At 36.6% G+C, this 24,313-nt stretch overlaps 1 long non-coding RNA gene and 1 pseudogene across 1 annotated transcript in view; both read right to left on the bottom strand.

Annotated features, from left to right (window-relative positions):
• The window catches only part of LOC144309084 (uncharacterized), a 127,466-nt gene that overhangs the window by 22,151 nt on the left and 81,002 nt on the right, over window positions 1-24,313 (bottom strand). The window lies entirely within an intron of this gene.
• LOC144308270 (UBX domain-containing protein 8 pseudogene) lies at window positions 20,261-21,203 on the bottom strand (annotated as a pseudogene).

The raw sequence follows: 24,313 nt of genomic DNA, 5'->3' as shown, positions 1-24,313 counted from the left end.
CCAGTGCTCATTCCATCACGTGCCCTCCTTAATGCCCATCACCCAGTTACCCAGTCCCCCCACCCATCCCCCTCCAGCGACCTTCATTTTGTTTCCTATAGTTAAGAGTCTCTTATGGTTTGTCTTCCTCTGTTCTCCTCTTAGTTTTTCCTTGCCTTCCCTTATGTTGATCTATTTTCTTAAACTCTACATATGAGTGAAATTGTGTGGTATTAGTCTTTCTCTAACTTATTTTGCTTAGCATACTACTCTCTTGATCCATCCATGTTGATACAAATGGCAAGATTCCATTCTTTTTTGATGGATTAGTAATATTCCATTATAAATATATACCACATCTTCATTTATCTGTCAACGGACATCTGGACTCTGTTTTTTGCTATTGTGGCTAGTCTTATTTTTAAAGGCTGTAATCAGGAACATCTGCAAATTCTTACAGCTCTTCTGAACACATAGGATATTTAGAGCAAAATTTGTATTAAAGATGACACCTGTATATATCAAAGAATCATATTCCATTGTAAAATGATGCAATTTAACATTTCTCAAGTGGGAAGAAAGATATAGCAGGAAAAATATTTAACCATATATGTATGCCTATTATGGCTCTTTTTCTCAAAGTGAATGGGAATTTTTTTTTTGTGAATGGGAATTTTAAAATTTGGCAAAAGGTCACTTTTTATGTTATTTTCTGTATCTTTAAAAGTATACAACATATAATTTCATCATTCCAGAAGTGTTTTTGCTATTTTCTATATATCAAGGAGCATTAAAAATATAAAGTTTCATGAACAATAAAGATACACACCCATGCTTCATATTCTGCTTTTTGGTGATTTTTTGAGAAACATTTCATTTATGATACCTCCACAGTGCTACTGTATGAAACACATAGTAATACTACTTCCTCTGGGGATTCCACCCATAGATAATTTCATTTAAGAAAGGTTTGTACCTACTAGACTATGTTACATCACTTATTCCTCCTTCAGGTCTCTCTTAGTATGTATTCTTTGCAGAACACACACATGAAATTCCACCTTCAGATTCAAGACAAAAGTCTCTGTCTAGAAATAGTCTCACCTAACTTAAATTATATATGTGGGGGGTGGTGGAGGGAATGAGGAATTTGTATACATTAAGGTCACATCTCAGTCTTCAGATATCTAGAAATAGGACAGAAAACTACACACAAGGAAGGAAATGTTCACAGAGCTCAAAGTGAAATATTATTTAGTTTTGCAGACATTTTAATGGGTGTTTTCATCTTCACTCCTTCAACTGAAAGCACTTGGACTTAAAAGAATGTCAACATATTCCCCACTTCTTTGATATTTGATTTCCACTAGGATGTTGAGTACAAAAGGGAGGCCCAATAAATGCCCACGAAATGTGCAGGAAAGCTTTATAGGCCTATGAAACTGTAAAATAGAGGTTTCTGGCTCACAGAAGGGCAAATAGATACAGGTCTGAAATGTACACATGCTGTTTTCACAAGAAAGATCTGTGACAAAATTCATACCGATTATTGACCCGACTCTTAATTTCTTACTAATGTTACAAATAGGTAATGACAGAGTTAGCAGTCTTTATGTTCTGTCTCCCTTTCTGCTAACTCTGGGAAACGAACTAGGGGTGGTAGAAGGGGAGGAGGGCGGGGGGTGGGAGTGAATGGGTGACGGGCACTGGGTGTTATTCTGTATGTTAGTAAATTGAACACCAATTAAAAAAAAAAAAATTAAAAAAAAAAAAAAAAAAAAAAACAAATAGGTAATGACAAACTATGAAATGGTACATCTAAAGGTTATTTTTTTCTAAGAATATTTTATCAACTACAGAAGCTCTACTAGCATTTAGGTTAATTTACTTTTTAAAGATACAGAAGTAAAATACATCAAGCCAAATTATCAAGTTCTTGCATTTAAAGGGATTAGTATTCCAAAGATGGAAATATTTTTACATTATTCATCCAATTTAGGATTGTGTAACTACAAATAAACTCAAATGTGTCATTTTCTTCTGAAGTCTTTGTTTCCAATTAAGCATAATTTCTTTCTCCAATTTTGCTTTGTTACTTTAATGATACATTATATTCTTTCCTGTAATATTTATATTACTTCCCTGATCAACAATCAGCTCTCTGAAGGCATATCATGGATCTAATTCTTTATTCCATTTCTACATCACCTGGTTGCAGTAGATAATCTAGGAGTATCCAAGATTCATTACTTCTTCCCTATACCCACACCACTTGATATGTAACTTTGCATTTCCCTGCAATCATGAGCAGGATAACATGCACTGTCAATTGACCTTCCACTCAACTATGAGACTTATTTTGACAAACTGTATGGTAACAAACATGGTATAAGCAGAGGCTTAAAACAAACTTGCACATGGGGCTTGCTCTCTCTTGTATCTTTACACATTGACTTGAAACATGTCCAGGCCTACTTGCTAGAAGATCAGAGAACTATATCATCCAAATCATCAAGGCCACCCTAATTAGAATGATAGCCAATTGACCTTCAAATTGGTGAAGAAACCCACTTAAAAGGAGCAGAGCAACCCAAATGATTCCACCTTAGAAGAGCTAAACCCTGCAGGGGTACAAGAAATCAATGTTGCCTTGAAGCCAAGTTTTAGGATGAAAATTTGTTTCAAAGCCATAGAAAACAGATTTTAGTTTATGTTGTAAATAGTCTGTGCTACAAGAAAAAAAAAAAGAATTACAAATACTTTATTCGGAAATTTGTCATAGAAAACAACATGGATGCACTAACTAAAATGAGCTACCAAACCTAACCAAAAATTTGCATAGTATAGTGACTTGAATCAGTTGTCAATACCATACAATACAGTATGGCTTGGGCGCATTCAACTACATGATATCCAAATGGCCCACTCTGACCAGGGTATGCAACACCTTGGATATACTCACTGATTTCTGGCAGGGGTAGGAGGCCGGTGGTGGGGGGAGGGAATAACTTAATAAGGGTCAGGGCTTGTTTGTTTTGAGAGGTACTTTTCTCTTTGAAAGTTAAAAAAAAATGGAAATTACACAGATGCTAAAAGTAGTTTTTGCAACTTCAAGGAAGATACACCAATAAACCAGAAATACCCAATATGCCCTCAGAGAGCTGTTTAGTCGTTGAATAGTATTAGTAGAAATACGGCTATAGTACAAGAGGGAATCTGATGTATTAGACAGTTATAGAATATAATGGGAGGCAGGAGAAGAAATGACAAAGTACAAAGAGAATCAGCGTGAGTAAAGATGAGACACACATAGACTTTTCATATCATTTGATGCACCGTATCCAGCCTTAACTGAATTCTCTTTCCAGTTCTGTGAACTACTATATCCCTTCTTTTCATGAGTCAAGTTAAGTGATGAGTATTAATGAACAAATGGGTGATTTATATTAAAATGAATTGTAGTCCTGGAATGCCTGGGTAGCTCAGTGGTTTAGTATCTGCATTCAGCTCAGGGCATGATCTCAGGGTCCTGGGATTGAGTCTTGTATCAGGCTCCTCAGAGGGAGCCTGTTTCTCCCTCTGCCTATGTCTCTGCCTCTCTCTGTGTCACTCATGAATAAATAAATAAAATATTTTAAAAAAATGAATCATAGTCCTATTCTGGATTCTTTACACCATAACAAAGTGACAGGTTATTATGTGCCAGGCTATAGTTCAAAGGACTAGTCCCTTGTGAAAGTTTCAGTTTCAATCTGTTATATCTGCAATTAGAAGAGGTAAGCACAGAAAAGATGAATTTTGCTGCAAGAAAAGAATCTGGAAAAGGTAAAAGCACAAAATTCAGCCCCAGAATCATAAAACATAACTGACTGATGCAGGGCCCTGTAAGACATATATGAAATATTTCAACATTAGATTTTATAATCTAATCGTACAGAAAAACACTATAAATCCATCAAATAAGAATGCAAGGTTACAAACTTTAAAGGATTTATTCTTGTGTAAGATAATATGAACATTGTAGATATCAGCCTAATGGGAGAGAAAAATAAAATTAATTTGATGTGGGCTACATAATAGAAATGTAGTTATACTATTGGGTCCCAGTATCCAGAACCTGATTTCTAATGCCTTTCTTCAATAAAGGGAACAAGGGTCTCTTGGGGAAATGGCTTCATCTAGGTATGACTGAGGTGGGGAATATTTAAGATGAGCCTGGAAACAAAAGGTAAAAAAAGTGTTGCCCCCCCCACACACACACGAACATGCACAGATATGGGCATGTGAAAAGGACACAGGAACCAAGTAAAGAACCTCCAAGAGCCAAAACTTGAATAACCTGGGTAATAGAAATATATATTAGATCACAGTTGACTCTTGAATAATGACTCCCCCCACCGTAGGAAATCTACATGTAACTTTTGACTCCTCAAAAACTTTACTACTAATAGCCTCCTGTTGATAGGAAGCTTTGAAAATAACATGAAGTGTTAGTTAACAAGTATTTTGTATATTTTATGTATTTATACTGTTTTATTACAATAAACTAGAGAAAATATTAAGAAAATCATAAGGAAAAATACACTTACAGTATTGTATTTATACATATATATAAAAATCTCCATAAAAATGAAACCTGGGACACCTAGATGGCTCAGCAGTTAAGCGTCTGCCTTTGGCTCAGGTTGTGATCCTGGAGTCCTAGGATCGAGTCCCACATCAGGCTTTCTGCATGGAGCCTGCTTCTCCCTCTGCCTATGTCTCTGCCTCTTTCTCTCTCTCTCTCCCTCTCTCTCTCTCTCTCTGTGTCTCTCATGAATAGCTAAAATCTTTAAAAAAAATGAAACCACTCAGTTCAAATCCATGTTGTTCAAGAGTCAAATGTATAAGCAAGTACATAACATACATCCATGACTTCAAAAATTATATCAATGACTGAATAAATAAATGGAGAATAGAATAATATCGCATGCAGTAGAACTCCAAAAATTTATGTGCACTTCATCTTTAAGGAGGTGGAACATAATTCCTCACTCTGTTAGTGTGAGGTGCTCACGATAATTTCCTCTCCAAGAGGACAGTATGGAAAAGGGTAAAAAGAGTCACTTTGCAATAGAGAAACTGGACAAGCACTACCTCAGCAAGCTAATCACGGTCAACATCAATAGCACTAAGTCATGATGACAGAAGGTACCCTTGATATTATGTGATGAGAATGGCACTTTACCTCGGGGATATGTCTCCAAAAGCCCATGATCCTAGCCTCAAAAGCAACAGACAAATCCTAATTTAGGAAAATTCTACAAAACATCTACCCGACCAGTACTTTTCAAAGTTGTCAAGAAAATAAAACATAAGCCAAGTCTGAGAAACTGCCACAGCCAAGAGAAGTCTAAGGAGATCTAAGAATTAAATGTAATGTGGCATCTTATATAAAATCCTGAAATGACAACAAAAAAAGTCAAATGGCCAACAACTGAGAAAACCTGAATAAAATGTGGACTTTAGTGAATAATAATAATAATAATAATAAATGCACAGTGTCCTGTTACTTGTGACAAGTGTACCCCACTAATGAAAAAAATTAACAGAGGAAAGGGAATATGGGGTATATGGGAACTCTCTGTACTAGCTTTTTAAGTTTCCTAAATATCTAAAATTACTCTAAAATAAAAACTATATATAAAAATATAATGCCATGAAGCTCAGAAGAGAGTGTGACCATCTCTTTGCCTGGGACAGATCAGGTTAAGGAAAAACCTTTTCTTGTACCCGAGGTAAAGCTTTCAGAGGTGGAAAAGTTTGAATTTGGTTTTACAAGATAAACTGGAGCTTGCCAGAGAGAGAAAGGAATTATAGACAGAAAAAAAGTGCAGAATAGATGTTTAGAGGCAGGTGTTCAGAGGCACAGTGTTCAGACAAGGAGGACATATTCATGACCATGAGATTTGTGAAGGATGCTGTAAAAGAATTTGAGAAAAATCTGACTGGAATACAAAAAAACTTTGCATGCCATGATATGGAGTTTGGATTTTATCCTGACAACAGTAGACTAGAAAGAGATATTGAAGCAGAGGTGGAGAGTTTGTCTGCTTTGGGGATAGTAACCCTCATGAAACTGGTAAAGGTAATATGAGAATCTGGAGGCTGGAATCCATTTAGGAAGTTTATATCGTTTTCTGACTGACAGCTACAGAGAACATAGTACCAATAAGCTAGATTTGGGACTCATTTCATTAAGAGCATTAGAGTAAGATTTGTTGGCAATCTGAGGGGCAAAGGTGAGGGAAGAGAGAAGCAAACTTAAGAGAATTCTCTGTTTCCTTGTTTGGTGTACTGGATAGACAGTGTTACAGTTACCTGAGGGGAAACAGAGGGACAGTAACAGTAAATTTAAAACAAAAGTAGTGATTACAGTCTCAGTGATGAGAGCCACAAGGTTTATTTGATATGCATTTCAATTTTTTCTCTGTGTGCCTCCATGTTGGATAACATTCATTTTTATTCAGAACATATTTACCTTCCTAAAATTAATTTCAACAAATAGTTTTTGAAGTAACTGCATGTGAAAAAAAAAATCTCATCTTCCCCAAGAAAGTCTGTCCTTCCGTGGAGGTCAAGAACTACAGAATCCTAGTAGTAGGACTTATGTAAGAGTACCTTGGTTACAAACATCAAACCGATCTAACACATAATCAACTTTATCTAGACTGGCAGTAGAGTGTCTGGTCAAAAACTGCCCTGTATTGCCTGGGTTACTATCACATCTTACTATCTTGTTACTCAGGGTTTGTTACCTTCTCTCTTAATGTCCCCTATTTTCTTACCTGGTAAATAGAGCAACTCAAATTGGCGGTTGAGATGATTACGATATTGCCAGGCACATAAGAATTGCTCATTAAATATTAAGCATTTATTACTATGAGCATTAATCTTCCTTGAAACTTCCTTCATTTGGCAGAGAGCAGAGGACAGCAGTAAAAGAGGGTTTAAAAACAAATTTTGACAGTTTCAAATATAAAATGCACATCCATATACGTAGAATTGTTAGCTTCTTTTCTTTTTTCTTTTTTTTTTTTTTTGTTAGCTTCTTTTCTAACAGCCCTATTCGATATATAAGATAGGTTATATTACCTCCAATTTATAAGTATAGAAATTGAGCTCAGAATACCTGGGCTACTATTCCAAGTTTGCAAAGACGGATTCTGAAGCCATGCAGAGACCCTATACCTCCTGTGCCTCATTCTACCCAGCAATCTCTCCATGTTAGAATTTTGCTTATTTGAATAGTAACTGAAATACAGTCGAGTGCATCAGTGGGATTTGTTTAGACAGATACAGATTCAGATTGTAGCTTTGTCACTTATATCTGGGTGACTTTGGAGGAGTTACTTCTATTACTTAATCTAAAAAATGGAGTAATATTTGCCTTTTAAGGTATTTAGGCATTGATTAAGGCTATGCATATAAAGCACTTGGCGAATTGTTGGCATACAGGAAGAACTCCTCATAATCTATTTATTATTCTTATGCAAGTGTTCTAACATAAATTTTATCTCTAAGGAAGAACACTAATAGATTTGCTGAAAAAGGAGAGTTGCTTAGTCCGCAAAGCAAAGTATTGTTACCCAAAGCACCAATATCCTTCACTGGATTAACGCATTCTCAAGTGGCTAGCCAGGTATTCTGGTTATGATAAACCATAACCGTTATCACTTTTATTGCTATTATTATATACAAAAAATTAGAGAAAGCTTGTATCCGAGAAAATCACCATAGATATTAAGATCACAAGATGCACAGTACATGGCCTCCAATTTTATACTTCAAGAAAACAGCAGAAAAGTCACTTTGGTTCATTAGCTTCCCTGTTTGTATCACTAGGAACTTTGCCACCTCAATTACTCTGATGAGATGTCAGCCTAAAGGTGGCATTCTATGTATTATAGTTATACTTCTTTCAGGATAATATCTACTACTCTTTTCCCCAAACAAGAGACACAGAAATGGAGTTACTTTAATTCTTTTGAAAACTGTTGACAAGAACACCAGATTAAAAACTTAAGAACAGTAGCTTTGCACATTTTATCTCCTCTCCCTCCTCCCCAACTGTGATTTATGTAAGATACGTGGTGAGGAGCACCAGGGGGTGGGGTGCTCAGTCAGTTAGCCTCTGCCTTTGGCTCAGGTCATAATCCCGGGGTCCTGGCATCAAGCCTCCCATCAGGTTCCCTGGTCAGTGGAGAGCCTGCTTCTCCCTCCCTCCCTCCCTTCCTCCCTCCCTCTCTCTCTCTCTCTCTCTCTCTCTCTCTCTCTCTCTGCCTCTCCCTGCCACTCCTGTTCTCTCTCAAAAAAAATAAATAAACTGTGGAAGGAGCCTCGGTGTCCAACGAAAGATGAATGGATAAAGAAGATGTGGTTTATGTATACAATGGAATATTACTCAGCTATTAGAAATGACAAATACCCACCATTTGCTTCAACGTGGATGGAACTGGAGGGTATTATGCTGAGTGAAGTAAGTCAGTCGGAGAAGGACAAACATTATATGTTCTCATTCATTTGGGGAATATAAATAATAGTGAAAGGGAATATAAGGGAAGGGAGAAGAAATGTGTGGGAAATATCAGAAAGGGAGACAGAACGTAAAGACTGCTAACTCTGGGAAACGAACTAGGGGTGGTAGAAGGGGAGGAGGGCGGGGGGTGGGAGTGAATGGGTGACGGGCACTGGGGGTTATTCTGTATGTTAGTAAATTGAACACCAATAAAAAATAAATTAAAATAAATAAATAAATAAATAAAATATTAAAAAAAAGATATATGGTAAGCACCTCTTACATACTGGGGATTATGCTACCTATTGTTTCAAAGTTGCTTAAGACTTGTTCTCTGGACTGAAAGAGCTCACTACTTAGGTGGAAGAATGGAGTGGGTGTGGGGTGGGGAGTATACAGTGAGTATGATAAGGGCAAAGAAAAATCAATTTAGTTTACAAAGGAATAAATATCTCTATGACATGTTAACAGATATGAATGTATTTATTTTTGTTTGGTTTTCTGTTTTCAAGGCAGGATAGGTCTTAACATGAATTTCAACGAGGACCACAGGTGATACACTTAATCACTGTAAACAGAATGTGTGGCCATTTCTATGAAAGAGCATAATGACAGCTATAAATATTTGAGAACTCACTATGTATCAGGTACCATTCTGAGTCAATCATTATCTCATTGGACTCTTACAACAGCCCGATGAAGTATGCATCCCCGGCATGTTCATGTTACAGATGAGTAAATACAGGATTAGATAATCAAATAACTTGCTCAAAGTCTCACAACTAGAAGATTAAGGAGTCAGGATTAAAAATCACAGCACAATTCCAGCAGTAAGAGATTAATACTCTAGTCAATAAAGAATCTTTTCCCAAATGGGGAAATATAAATGTAAGAAATTAAGCAGATTCCAAAGCTATTCTTTCTGAACTCACAGATGATTACACAGGGGACCCAGACTGCCCTGGCTTTCCCTGCTTGTTCATCAATAGAAGGGATATGGTTTTTCCCCATTTCTCCTCCTTTCATCTCCACAGATCTTTTAACAGACCCAGGAATAACATTCATGCTGTATTATGTTCTTCTAATACTTCATCATCTAAACCAGTAATTATCCTGGGTCTTCCACAGGTTACTAATTCCACAAGATATTTATTGGTATATGTAAAAATAGAGCTCTGTTTTAAGACATACTTGGAAAACATTGAGAAATAATCAGTTTTACATGCTTCCTCCTAGCAGCATTTCTCAGAACCTTTATAAACACTGTGAATTTCCAATAGAGGGGGTATACTACGCAACACGTTCCAAACTTACTTAACCAAGGAATTTCTATTTCTATGTGGACAATTAATGGACCTGGTGTTCTATAGGATGCATTTTGAAGGAAACCATTCTGGAAAGTTCAATGTAATTTCAGAACATCATAAAGATCAGAGCATGCATTCATATTTCTCTCTCTTGAGTAAATCAGGTGTCTTTCTATAGGCCTGTTGCTTAGCTACAAAGTAACCTGAAGAGCTTAATGAATCATCTGAAAATCAAATTATCAATAAAGTACATTATCACATTCTATTATTGGGATAGGCATTTGGCTTTTTTCATATTAGGAAGAAAGAGTCATATTTAAAACCTACAAGGTAACACAAGCTGCCTGATAACTTGATTAAATAAGCATTAGAGCACATTTTAGGATTGCTTTATTGTAAATAAGAGAATTGACAACTGTATTACAGGATCTACATGAACCATTCCTGTAAAAGCGACTCCCTAGGGACCTCAAGTAGCTACTTATCCAAATTCTGAGGAGCACACATTTTCTGAAAGGGGGGAAAACCTATCAGAAGCTATACTGCAAGCAAAATATGACTTATTTGCTTCTATTAATTTTTTAACTTGTCAGCAGGGTTTCCCTTAAAAAATTCTCCTACAGTTCCTAGGTACAGCATTTGGATTTGTTTTTGCTAGTTTGATCATTTCTCTGCATCCTATATCCTGCCATAATTTCTAAGCTCGGTATCTGACATAGAGAAGGTACCTAATAAATATTTTTTTCTAATAAACATTTTTTGAAATAATGTATTGATTGGCATTTTTCCAAGCACAAAAGTAAACCTTCAGTAACTACCATTAACCAGGTGTATTCTTCTTTTCTATTCTTACTACCCTGTACTCAATCCTTATACTTCTTAATGCTTACCAAAGTGCTTCCCCCTCTTTATATTCAGTAGCATCATTATTAATAGGTGTCCTCAGCTCCTGCCAGTAGCCACCACCACAGCCAAATCTCTTTAAATACTAGTAATAGCAGCATTCTTCCTAACAACTAAGAAATCAAACCAACCTAAGCACCCATTGACTGGTGAATGGATAAGCAAAACTGAGTTATATCCATGTGGTGAGAGACTGTTCACCATAAAAAGAATGAAGTACAGGCACATGCTACACCATAAGGAAACTTGAAATCATGCTAAGTGAAAACAGCCAGCCACTGAAGACCACATTATTTCATGAATTCACTTATAGGACACATTTTAAAAAATGGCAAGTCTGTAGAGATAGTAAGTACATTAGTGACTGCCTACGACTTAGGGTGGGAAAGGGGATTAACTATAAACTGGCATGAGACACCTTAATGTGGTGACAGAAATATTTTATTTTCCTTTTTCCTTTTATTTAAATTCCAGGTACTAAACATACAGTGTACCATTAACGATGGCAGTATTTTTTTCAAAAATCTTTATAGCATTGATGGTTATATAACTTGTTCATCTTACTAAAAAAAAATCACTGAATTGTACACAAGTGAATATACTTTATGGCATGTAAGTCACACCTTAATAATAGTGTTAAAAAATACTAATGAGTGCCAGCACTGTACTTGCTCAAAACAAGGATTGTGCCCATCTGCAGCCGCTCATGAGCTAACAAATGTTCTCTATAAAACTTTTTTTGTTTTTTACAGAGACGTTCATTTTGGAATTCTTCTGACATTATTATTCTAGTAACTACTTTAGAAGAGCACTCATCTACTTAATATGCTTTTACCATCAGGAGATAGACATTTCATTTTCAGCATAGCTGACTGGATTGCCATGGACTAATCCCTTTTTGTTTTTGATTTCTTTATCTTAAAAAGAAACCCACAGAGAACATCATCCTCAATGGGCAAACGCTGAGAGCCTTTCCTTTATGTCACAAACAAGACAAGGATGTCCACTTTCAGCACGTATATTTGACATAATACTAGAATTTCTAGCCACAGCAATCCAACAACAAAAACAAAAGGCATCCAAATCATAAGTAGAACTTTGCTATTAGTAGATTGCACACACACACACACACACTATATCACAAAAACCCCTAAGACTCCACCAGAAAACTGCCAGAGCTTATAAGTGAATTCAATAAAGGTGCAGGATACAAAAATCAACATACAGTAATCTGTTGCACTTCGATACACCAACGAAGCAGCAGAAAGAGAAATGAAGGAAATAATCCTCTTTAAAATTGCACCAAAAACATTAAGATACCTAAGAATAAACCTAACCAAAGAGGTCAAAGACCTGTCCTCTGAAAACTATCAAACACTGATGAAATAAACTGAAGAGAACACAAACAAATGGAAAGATATTTCATGCTTATGGATTGGAAGAATATTGACAAAATGTCCATACTACCCCAAAAATCTATACAATTAACATGAATCCTATCAAAATACCACCAGCATTTTTCATGGCGCCAGAACAAACCACCCCAAAATTTATATGGAGCAACTGGAGACCCTCAATAGCTAAAGAAACCTTAAAAAAGCAAAGCTGGAGTCATCACAACGTTAAGATATAGTACAAAGCTGGAATGAACAAAAAAAAAAGTCTGGTCCTGGCATGAAAATAGATATGTAGATCCTTTGATCAGAAAAGAAAATCGAGAAATGACCCACAGCTATATGGTCAACTCATCTTTCACAAAGCAGGAAAAAATATCCAATGGAAAAATGACAGTCTCCTCAACAAATGGCACTGGGAAAACTAGACAGCCACATGCAAAAGAAGGAAACTGGACCACTTTCTTACACCATACAAAAAATAAATTCAAAATGGATGAAAGACTTAAATGGGAGACCTGAAACCATAAAAATCCTAGAGAACACAGGCAGTAACCCCTCTGACATTGGCCATAGCAACTTCTTTCTAGACATGTCTACTGAAGCAAGGGAAGCAAAAGCAAAAATAAGGTATCGGGACTACACCAAAATAGAAAGCTTCTGCACAGCAAAGGAAGGAATCAACAAAACTGAAAAGCATCCTACAGAATGGGGGGAGATATTTGCCCATGACATATATGATAAAGGGTTAATATCCAGAATCTATAAAGAACTTTAAAAAGTTAACACAAAAAAATAATCCAACTGAAAAACAGGCAGAGGACATGAATAGGCATTTCTCCAAAGATGACCTATTGATGGCTAAGAGATGCATGGAAAATGCTCAATATTACTGATGATAAGGGAAATACAAATCAAAACTACAAGGAGCTATCACCTTATATTTGTCAGAACGGTTATAAGCAACAACACAAGAAACAACAGGTGTTAGAGAGGATGCAGAAAAAGAAAAACCCTCTTAGACCGTTGGTGGGAATACAAACTGGGGAAGCCAGCCTGGAAAACAGTATGGAGGTTCTCCAAAAAGTCAAAAATAAAACTACTTTATGATCCAGTAATTGCACTCTTGAGTATTTATGCAAAGAACACAAAAATAATAGTTCAAAGGGATACATGCGCTCTAATGTTTACAACAGCATTATCTACAACAGCCACATTATGGAAACAGCCTAAGTGTCAATCAACTGATGAATGGTTAAAGGTGTGTACACATACACACACACACTGGAATATTGCTTAGCTATAAAAAAGAAGAAATCTTGACATTTGCAAGGACATGGATGGAGCTACAGTACTATGTTAAGCAAAATAATTCCATCAGAGGAAGACAAATACTACACGATTTCACTCACGTGGAATTCAGGACACAAAACAAATGAGGAAAGGGGATAAAAAAGAGAGGCAAACCAATAAACAGACTCTTAACTACAGAGAACAAACTGATGCTTGTCAGAGGGGAGGTGGGGTGGGGGGATGGGCGAAATAGGTGATGGGGATTAAGGGAGGCACTGGCTGTGATGAAAACCAGGTACTAAAAAAAAAAAAAAAAAAAGAAAGAAAACCAGGTACTGTATGGAAGTGTTGAATCACTATATTAGTTTCCTTGAAACTGGTATTACACTGTTTGCTTCTGAATTTAAATAAGAGCTTTAAAAAAAAAAACTTCCAAGAATAAAATGATGCCTCCTCCTTATAATGTATTTAAATATTTGAACTCAAATGGAGTATATTCTAACTACAGAGTACCTTCAATTAAGTTATTTAAATAATGTACTGAGATGATTATGCTCTAAAGAAATCTGGCAAAATTTAGTTCAATTGGATTTTTTGGAAATTGAAAGCTACATTGCATCTCCTCCCCCAAAAAGGAAAAGTATATCACTGCATCATAACAAATTGTACCTTTCTGTAAGAAAGAAAGAAAAAAACAAAGAAAGAAAAGAAAGAAATCAAGATATAAAACTGTGTGTGTGTGGGGGGGGTGTCTGGGTAGCCCAGTCAGTGGCTGTGGTCATGATTCCAGGGTGTTGGGATCAAACCCTACTTTGGACTACCTGCTCAGCCTCTCCCCCTGCTTGAACTCTCTCCTTCCTCCCTCCCTCCCCTTTCTCAAATAAGTAGATAAAATATTTTAAAAATATATAAAAAAGGGAAACTGATATTCTTTTATAATAATATATCCATCCATGGTTACTAAGGCATATTCACAATGCAAACTATTATAAGTAAGCACTTGAAAGTTACTGTTTTCCTATATACACATAAAATGAAAAAAAAATCCACATGATTTATGTGTGCAATAAAATTCTTCACATTTATGCAAAGAGCTAATCTGAAAACTTGATTTTTTAAAAATCAAGTGATAACATACAATATTTTTCAGTTAATGTAGTAAAACTGCAAGCTTTTCACAGATACAATTTTTTAGAGCTTGTAAGTGAAATGTATAAATTTTTTTCCACCATTCTTGTGATTTTATTATTATTTTTTTTATCAGGAAGAGCTGAATGCATTTGTCTTTTGGTATATGTTATTTTTCTAAGAACATCAATTTTCACTATAAAATATCTTCCCACCTTTTTAAATTTTTTTCTTAACCAAAGAAATATTAACGATTGCAAGTATCTGAAGGTTTTTTGACAGTCACTGAATATTTCTAAATACAAGAGAAAATTTCAAATTCACTATCTTAGAGAATAAATATCAAGAGACTTCTATCTTTAGTAATTCTATACAACTCGAAGATTAACAAAGCTATATTTTACAGGGGAGACATTTAGCTGTGTTTTTAAAGATTTATTTATTCATTCATGAGAGACACAGAGAGAGAGGGAAGGGCAGAGGCACAGGCAGAGGGAGAAGCAGGCTCCATGCAGGGAGCCCGACGTGGGACTCGATCCTGAGTCTCCAGGATTACGCCCTGGGCCGAAGGCAGGTGCTAAACCGCTGAGCCACCCAGGTGCCCCATTTAGCTCTCTCTAAGCAACCTCCAGTTCTCACCATTTCATCAGCCCAATTTCTGCCTCTTCTGTACCTACTCAAAGCCCCAGCCCAACCAATCAAGCTCCAGTGACTTTCATACAGAGCAGGTGACATTAAATGACAATATTTTGTCCCAAACATAGTTCATCTTACTCTACCTTATAATTCAGGAATCAGGAATCACACACTTCATGAAATGTATTATTAGAAATATTCAGCAATCTTTAAAAGCCACAAATCCATGGTCACTCTTTACTTCCCTATCACTGAAACACCTAATAAAACATTTCAGAAGAATCCAAAGCCACTGCCAGGGACTGAATGCCATGATGAAGTATTATTGTATATGCCTTCTCCAGCCACTCATTTTATTGAATGATTAAAAGTTTATGTGAACAATATGTCTCACAACCATAAAGAAATGAGAAACTGCATGCTCTTAATTTATGATCTGTTATCATAATGTAGGTAGGATACACACATTTGCAGTAAGACTTCATGCCAAGTGAGAGATACATGGTTTTAAGGTGTCTGTTCAAACGGAAGGCCATTTATGGTAAGTCTATTTGCTCAAAGTGATACATTGACCCAGAAAAATCATCCACTGCTTTAAAGATCACTTTAGGATTGTTAATGTGATTTATGCACCCTTTACTTCTAAATCTGAGAGGAAAGTTTGCACTTTCTACATAAAATGACTGTAATTTTGGTTTAATTGTCAAACGAACTGTGTATTGAAAGCTTATGTGACTCTACTTTCTAAGAGTCTTATGAGGACACAAATGGTCTCTAATTCAGAAACCCTGTCCCTCAGACCAGGGCTTCTCAATGTCCATAAAAATCAATGGTGGTCTTATCATCTTTCATATTCTGATTCCATAGATTTGGAACAACGCCTAAGATTCTGCACTTCCAATAAACTGGTGATGCCAAGGCTACAAGTCCCTAAACCACACTTCAAGTAGCAAGCAAGGGTTTAATATTACCGTTTTATTAACAAGGTAAGTCCTAAAAATTGGATGAGAAATTAGAGAGCCCATCATGACATCAATCTTAAATCCTGTAGGGCAAGTTGAAGAAAAAAAAAAAAAAGAATTCAATGACAGGAGAGAGCTTTGTATGCTAGAGTGGCTGGAAAACCTTTAGGGCTTCATCATCACCCTGCAGGACTAACTTCAGATTACTTTCTCTCTGCTCACCTGCAACCTACCTTACCTAAAATCTATTATGTAAATTCTACATAAAGCTGGATACAAGTCTCAAGGGAAGGATCTGTAAACTTCCATGGGGATAAAAATGTACATTTATATTAACCTCTAACACTTCAATTATGAATATAGACAACATGCTTTCGTAGTAGTAGCAGTGACTGCAACTTTACCATTATCAACCTCATAGATATAATACATAGAATAGGCTACAAAATTATGAGTTATTAAATCTGAGTGGCAAGACAGTTATATAATACCATAAAAACACACATCACTGCAAAAGGGCTTAATATTCTACTACTGTATAATTTAATAGTCTTTTGTATTTTATTTTATGCACTTAAATATATTTTTCTTAGAGGAGTATCCTGAGCTGTAACGGGACTACCAAGGGGATTCACACCACAATCATCTCAACCACAATACGCCTACCTCCTGTTTATCACTTCTATCTCTGATTAGATTATAATTCTCCCAGCAACAATCTGATGCCCCTCCACTCCTCCTCAGGTCAGGCTAGGTTTCTGCCCTTGATTTTCCAATAGAACACTCTGGGTATCTTCATCATTGTGTTTATGACTTTCTTTTGAAAGTTTATGTCCTTGCAAGTATTTCTACCACACTCCAAAAGCATTGGAAGGAAAGGAAACATGACCTCTATGTATCTTTCACATCTGGCACATAAAAATTATTTTGTACATTACTGTTGAATACTCTAAGAAAGGAAACAAAATGATGTGTAACTCAAAGTAAGCATAGGGATTAAATGTGATGCAGAGGAAGACTTCCAGTAAGAAAGAACATAACCGGGATCCCTGGGTGGCGCAGCGGTTTGGCGCCTGCCTTTGGCCCAGGGCGCGATCCTGGAGACCCAGGATCGAATCCCACGTCAGGCTCCCGGTGCATGGAGCCTGCTTCTCCCTCTGCCTGTGTCTCTGCCTCTCTCTCTCTCTCTGTGTGACTATCATAAATAAATAAAATTAAAAAAAAAAAGAAAGAACATAACCAAACTGGCCTTTGCAACATATAAGGGCTTCAAATCAAAACACTGTATAACTTACACAACGCACAATATTACATTCCCATTATATCTCAACAAAGCTGGGGAAAAAAGAAGGTATAGAGAAGACTGTTGAGTCCGGCCTGCTTGAGAGATCAATAGTATATTTGTAAAATCAGACAAGTGGAGTCAGGATGTTGGGTCCCACTCAAAATGAGAGGTCTTGTTTGGGTGTGAGTGCTGTCTTGTCATAAGAGCTCCTTGATCTCACTGATTCCTACCCAGGAACTCAAACACCAAAAGGAGCTCCGTATGAATTCACTTGTCAATCTGCTCTAGGAAGAGCTAGGAATTTTCATTGACGTATTTGGCACCTACAAGGTAGCTATAGTTTTGTACCTTTTCCAGGTACTGCTTAACTTCAAAGTTTTCAGATGTACTGAAAGCACAAATGTTTGCTATGACTCAATTGATTATGATTCATGTGATTGGAAGACCTACAGCATTCTAAATAATTGATAATATATTGATGAACTGAGAAAATCAGCCAAAAACCTACCCAGTGCCAATCTGGTATCTTAAAGCATGGATCCTGAATTCTATAGGGAAAAGCTGCGCTCAGCTACTACTAACTATTCACATACTAGAAAAGTATAGCTCAACTCTAAAAACGTCTTCCCTAGCTCCATTATTACTACCCTCTTCTAGGCTACCATCAGGGATTGTCTGGTTTCAAAAACAGCCATCTAACTACACTTCCTGATTCTTCCCTTGTCCCTTTTAATCTTAACCAAGTTTTCAGGGTTATTCCTGAAAAACCAAGGCTGATCATGTCACTCCTTAAACTCTCCAATGATTTCCCCCATTGAATCAAAACAAGTCAAAATCTTTACAATGTCCACCCAAATCCCTAAAGTACCTGGCCCTCTATCACCTCCTCCTGTCATTTCTTCCCCTTGCCCCACTGTACAAGAACAAGGACCTTCTTGCTGTTCCTTGAACCCACCAAGCTTGTTCTTCCAATAGATTCTTCTTTCACTTGCTGCTCCCTCTACATAGAATGCTCTCCCATCTAATCTCTGCACAACTCCTTATTTCACTGCCATCAGGTATTTGCTCACATCAGTATCTGAACAAAACCTTTCTGAAATGGAGCTTCTCTAAAATTTATAGGACCCTCATCACCGTGGAACCCCTTTGCACCCAACATGCCTTATTTTTCTCTATTATTACTTATCAGTACTTGAGATACCATCTCTATTTTTTGGCAAATGTCTGCCTTACTCTATATGAATGCAAGCTTCCTAACAACATGGGTTTCTGTTTTTGTTGTTCTTTACTACTGATCTACGAAATATAGAACAGTGCCAAGTCTCTATAGTAGACTTTATATTTTTTTTCACAGAAATGAAGGAAGGTGATAAGAAAGCAAGCAAGGGTTTTATGTGTGAAGCACTAATATAGACATAAAATATATTAGTGGTTCTGTTTCTCAACAATCCTAACATACTTCCTAAGACAATACATACAAACTAGACCCTTACAGTCCATCCTCCATTCTACTACCAAATTATTTAAAAAAAAAAAAAAACTTTATTTGAATCATCCAGGGCTCATCACACCAAGTACACTCCTTAATTGCCATCATCTATTTTATCCATTCCCCCACCTCCCCTCTGGTAACCATCAGCTTGTTCCCTATAGTTAAGAGTCTGTTTCTTGGTTTGCCTTTTTCCCTTTGCTAGTTTGTCTTGTTCCTTAAATCCCACGAATAAAATCATGTTGTCTTTCTCTGACTTATATTTCTTAACATTATACTCTCTAGCTCCATTCATACTGTTGCAAATGGTAAGATGTCATTTTTTAGGGCTAAATAATATTCCAATGTGTACACACACACACATACACATTCTTTATACACTCATCAATTGATGGACACGAGCTATTTCCATACCTTGGCTACTTTAATGCTGCTTTAAACGTAGGGGCCCATGTGTTCCTTTGAATTAGTATTCTTGTATTGTGTGGGTAAATACCTAGTAGTTCAATTCCTGGATCAGAGGGTAGTTCTATTTTTAATGTTCTGAGGAATCTCCATACTGTTTTTCAGAGTGGCTGCACCAGTGTGCATCCCCACCAACAGTGCAAGGGGGTTTATTTTCCTCCACATTCTTGCCCACACTGTTGTTTATGTTGTTGATTTTAGCCATTCTGACAGGTGTGAGGTGATATGCCATTGTAGGTTTGATTGTATTTCGCTGATGATGAGTGATGATGAGCATATTTTCATGTGTCTGTTGGCCATCTGTATGTAGGTCTTTGAAGAAATATCTGTTCATGTCTTCTATCCATTTTTTATTGGATTATTTGGTTTTGGAGTGTTGAGATGTATAAGCTCTTTATATATTTTGGATACTAACCCTTTATCAGATATCAAAAAGAACTTTAAAGCATTAAAGACCTTTGAAATACCTTTAAGTTTTAATTCCCCAAAATACAGAACAAACATTCCTACTTAATAGACTTAAAGTTTGAATTGTGAAATGTTCAGTGTGGCAAGGTGGACTGAAGAGGAAGAAAACAGTCCTAGAACTTTCTCAACATAGTGATAAATGAGGTCAGCTAGGAAACAATACAAATCATTTCCTTTCTGTACACATTTTTATATAGTTTTCATGTGGTACATTTTAAGACGGCACATTCCAATAACTATCATATGCAGAGAGCAATCCTTTTATAATCCTTTACATCTATATATTCCCCAGGATATCAACGTTAAAGTGTTTACTACCTTGAGCTCAATCAAGGTATGGTATCATTTCAACGTGAATCCTGTATTGTCCCATGAGGTCATGGCATAACTGATTTTATGGAGAACAGGTAGTTCTCCTAACTGAATTAGTTGCTCTGCTGTCTTCCACACTGCGAACAGTATCCACAGTTATTCCTGTGTCCTGTAATGACCAGTGACCCTCTGCTTCCAGAGGCCTTCTGGGAAAGAAAGTGGAAAAGGCATATAGGGATATGTGTGGTATCAAATTTTCATCATCCAGTCAAATAAGAACTGTGAACTGCAAAACTTAAAATCTTCTCAGAACACTTCCACTTGGACATCGGAGAGCAACAACTACTTGTTCGGCTGTTTCGAGAGGCTCTTCAGGTAGATCAAGAACCACCTCGGTGGGGCGCCTGAGTGGCTCAGTGGTTGAGCATCTGTCTTTGGCTCAGGTCATGATCCCGGGGTCTTGGGATCTAGACCCACATCAGGCTCCCCGGAGGGAGCCTGCTTCTCCCTCTGCCTAGGTCTATGCCTCTCTCTCTGTGTCTCATGAATAAATAAAGTCTTAAAAAAAAAAAGATCCTCCTTCTGCATGGGCTACTCAGCAGATGGTGAAATTTTGGTTAAAGGCTTAGGCAAGTTTCCGCTCTTTGCTGCTGCTCTGCATGATGCATTAAAAGATGTCTGACTCTCATTTTCAAGCAGTAAATCTTCATCAGCCCCAAGTTCACGACCACTGCTTAAACTTCCAGGTCTCACCTATCACCTGATAAATGTGCTCTTAGAGTTTTCTCCATGTCATTTCCTGGTGAGGTTATAGAACATTTTCTATGTATCTGCTGACCTTTTCACCCTGTGCCTTTTTTTTTTTTGTCTGTTCTCATTCTTTTCTTCTTCTTTCAGATATACGTGGGATGATTTAAATGAATTAAACCACGAGGTAGTCAGAGAAATAATTGAAGGAAGAAGAGTAAGCATAAGGAAATCTGGCCACACAGCAAAATTAGGTCTTTAACTCCTGGATTAGGCATCCCATGCCAGACAAAGAGGGAGAGAGCAGAGAGGAGGAAATGTCAAGGACCCCCAAGAGAAGCCATGGCTGCAAGAGCCCCACCCCCTTCCCAAATTAACATTTCTAAAAAGTTATTATTAACCAAACCCCTTGGGGAAAAAGAAAACTCAGTGGCTTCCTCAGAATTTCAGGGTAAAGTGCTTAGCAAACACAATTATTCACTGTCCTGCCCCTGTTCTGCCTCTAACTCTCCCTTACACATTTCACACCCACAGAGGTATTGCTCCAGATGTATATTTGTAGCTCTGTGAGTAAAGACTGGTATTTCAAACGTCCATGTCTTGACATATGCCATTCCTTCTTCCAGAAATGCCACTTTCATCTTGCCACTCAGTTCAAGAACTTTTATGTGTACGGTTCATCAATTCTCCTGGTAAGTCTTTAGAACTCTTTACACACTACCAGTAAGATGGTATCCTCTTACCTGTATCATAGTTTACCTCTATCATAGCATTAACACTGTCCTGAACTCATTTGTCTAACATACTAGCTAGTAATAGGCTCCCTTTTAATCACATGCTTCCTTTTCTTTCAAATTCACTAGTCCAACTACAATTCCTGAGATATTTAAATCAGTTTACAACGTTTGCTAAATGAATAAAGAATTAAGTAAAAGGATTCAGGATAACAGAACAGAGTTCGTACATGATAAATATGGCATTTCTTACCCATGGGGAACATAGAGATAATTTAATAAATATTACCCATGTAGGGAAAAAACAGCTCTATGTAAACCAGTTTTGGAGATAAAGTACATGTTAATTAAGGATTTTAATGTAAGTAATGAGCCCATGAAAACATTGAAGTGTAAAAGAGGATTTTTTAGAAATTTAACAGTAGGGACTATTTTATGATAATGACACCAAAAGAAAATTCCATGAAACAAAGTGATTAATGGATTTAACTACATAAAACTTGCACACATCAAAAAATAAAAACACAAATATCATGTACAAAAAAGATAAAAACTATATAAATATTTACAAGGGAAAAGCACAATAATCTTATTATACAAATACCTCATACTAATCAAGTTAAAAAAATAACTCAGTAGAAAGCAAAATTAAGGAGAGAGAAATCTAAGTATAAATGGTAGAATCAAAAGGTATGCTCACTTTAATTACTTACCAAGAACATACAAATGTAATGAGAGTTCTGTTCCACCTATCAAACATATCTAACTCTGGGCATAATACAGAGGAAGAGTCTATAAAAAATGGTAGATGGTGCTCAGAATACAATTCAGTAGTATTTGTCAAGTCTTAGAAGTATGTATTTTCTATGAATTCCAAACAGAAATTTGGCTTAGCTTATGCATGTGCTCAGAGATCACAAAGGTTTAACATACTCCTATTTGTAACAGAGAAAATTTTGAACTGAATCGTCCAACGTTACTGTATTCATTAGATGATGATATATTCACCCCATAGAGTAGTAATGAGGGAGCGGCAACGTTGTGGTTAAGAGTCCCACAGACCTCTGATTCCCAGCTGTACCATGTGGCAGCTATAGGTCACTGTACACTTTTTTTCTCAGTTTTAATAGTCCCATCTGTGAAATGGAATTAACACTAGAACTCAATGTGTATGTCAATTATATAAAGCACACAACATAGTGTTTGATGCATAAGCACTGGTGAATAATCCTATTAAAATACTGAAGGATATTTTTAATCTACAAAGGTATTTACACTTTAGCATGAGAAGAGCATTATGAGACAAACACATTTCAAACACCTAGAAACAACCTAAATGTCCACTAATGGTTGAATAAAGAAAATGTCTGTGTGTGTTATTATTCATCCACAAAAAAGAATGAAATCTTGCTCTTTGCAACAACATGGATGCATGATTGGACCTGGAGGGCATTATGCTACATGCAACTCAGACAAAGATAATTATTATATGATCTCACTCGTATCTGGAATGTTAAACCAGCAAAAACTGAGCTCATGGATAGAGAAAATAGATTGATGGCTGCCTGAGGTGGACATTGGGGGGTAAATGGGCAAAGGGGGTCAAATGTTATGTTTCCATGTATAAAATAAGTCATGGAGATGTAATATGCAATATGGTAGCTATAGTTAATACCACTGTATTGCATAATTAAAAGTAGAGTGGCTCTTGAAAGTTCTCAACACAAGAAAAAAAAAACTGTATGATGATGGTTAACTGGACTTATTGTATCATTTGCCATACATTTACATATTAAATCCTTACATCATACACCTGAAACCATGTTATTTCAATTATACCTCCATTTAAAAAGGAATGATATATAGGTCTTAAAAACTGTGAGACTGGGCAGCCCCGGTGGTTCAGTGGTTTGGCGCTGCCTTTGGCCCAGGGTGTGGATCCTGGAGATGAGGGATGAGGGATCGGGTCCCACGTTGGGCTCCCTGCATGGAGCCTGCTTCTCCTCCCTCTGCCTGTATCTCTGCCCCTCCCTCCCTCTCTCTCTCTCTGACTCTCATGAATAAATAAATAAATAATCTTAAAAAAAAAACCTGTGAGACTTTTTTTCTTAATTATCTAAAATGTTATTTTTTTGATGATACTTTAATAAAGAAAATATTGAGAAACCTCAATGCATTTCCCTTTTGTTTTCAACAAGGGACAACTCATCCTTAATAGGCTATTAAAAATCACAGGGCAGCCCAGGTGGCCCAGTGGTTTAGCGCCACCTTCAGCCTGGGGTGTGTTCCTGGAGACCCGGAATTGAGTCCCATGTCAGGCTCCCTGCATGGAGCCTGCTTCTCCCTCTGCCTGTGTCTCTGCCTCTCTCTCTCTGTCTGTCATGAATAAATAAATAAAATCGTTAAAAAAATGACAGTTGGATTTTATTAAAGTTAAATTTTTACTTATATTTACATAATTTATTCTAATTTACAGAACATTTGACATAAAACTAAAAGGTAAAATTGATCAAGTATCAAAATAAGCATGTATTCTACAAGTTTATCTTCTAACATAAAAATAGTAATTTAAGTACATTGAGAGCAACTATTATCCCTCTGTGCAGAAAGAATAATTTTTGCTCAGCTCGTGAAAAATCATGATGCAAACCTAC

The sequence above is a fragment of the Canis aureus genome, chromosome X (assembly GCF_053574225.1).
Source record: "Canis aureus isolate CA01 chromosome X, VMU_Caureus_v.1.0, whole genome shotgun sequence".
NCBI classification, from domain to species: Eukaryota; Metazoa; Chordata; class Mammalia; order Carnivora; family Canidae; genus Canis; species Canis aureus.
Note: the sequence above shows the minus strand (reverse complement) of the source record. Positions and strands in the feature narration are given on the sequence as shown.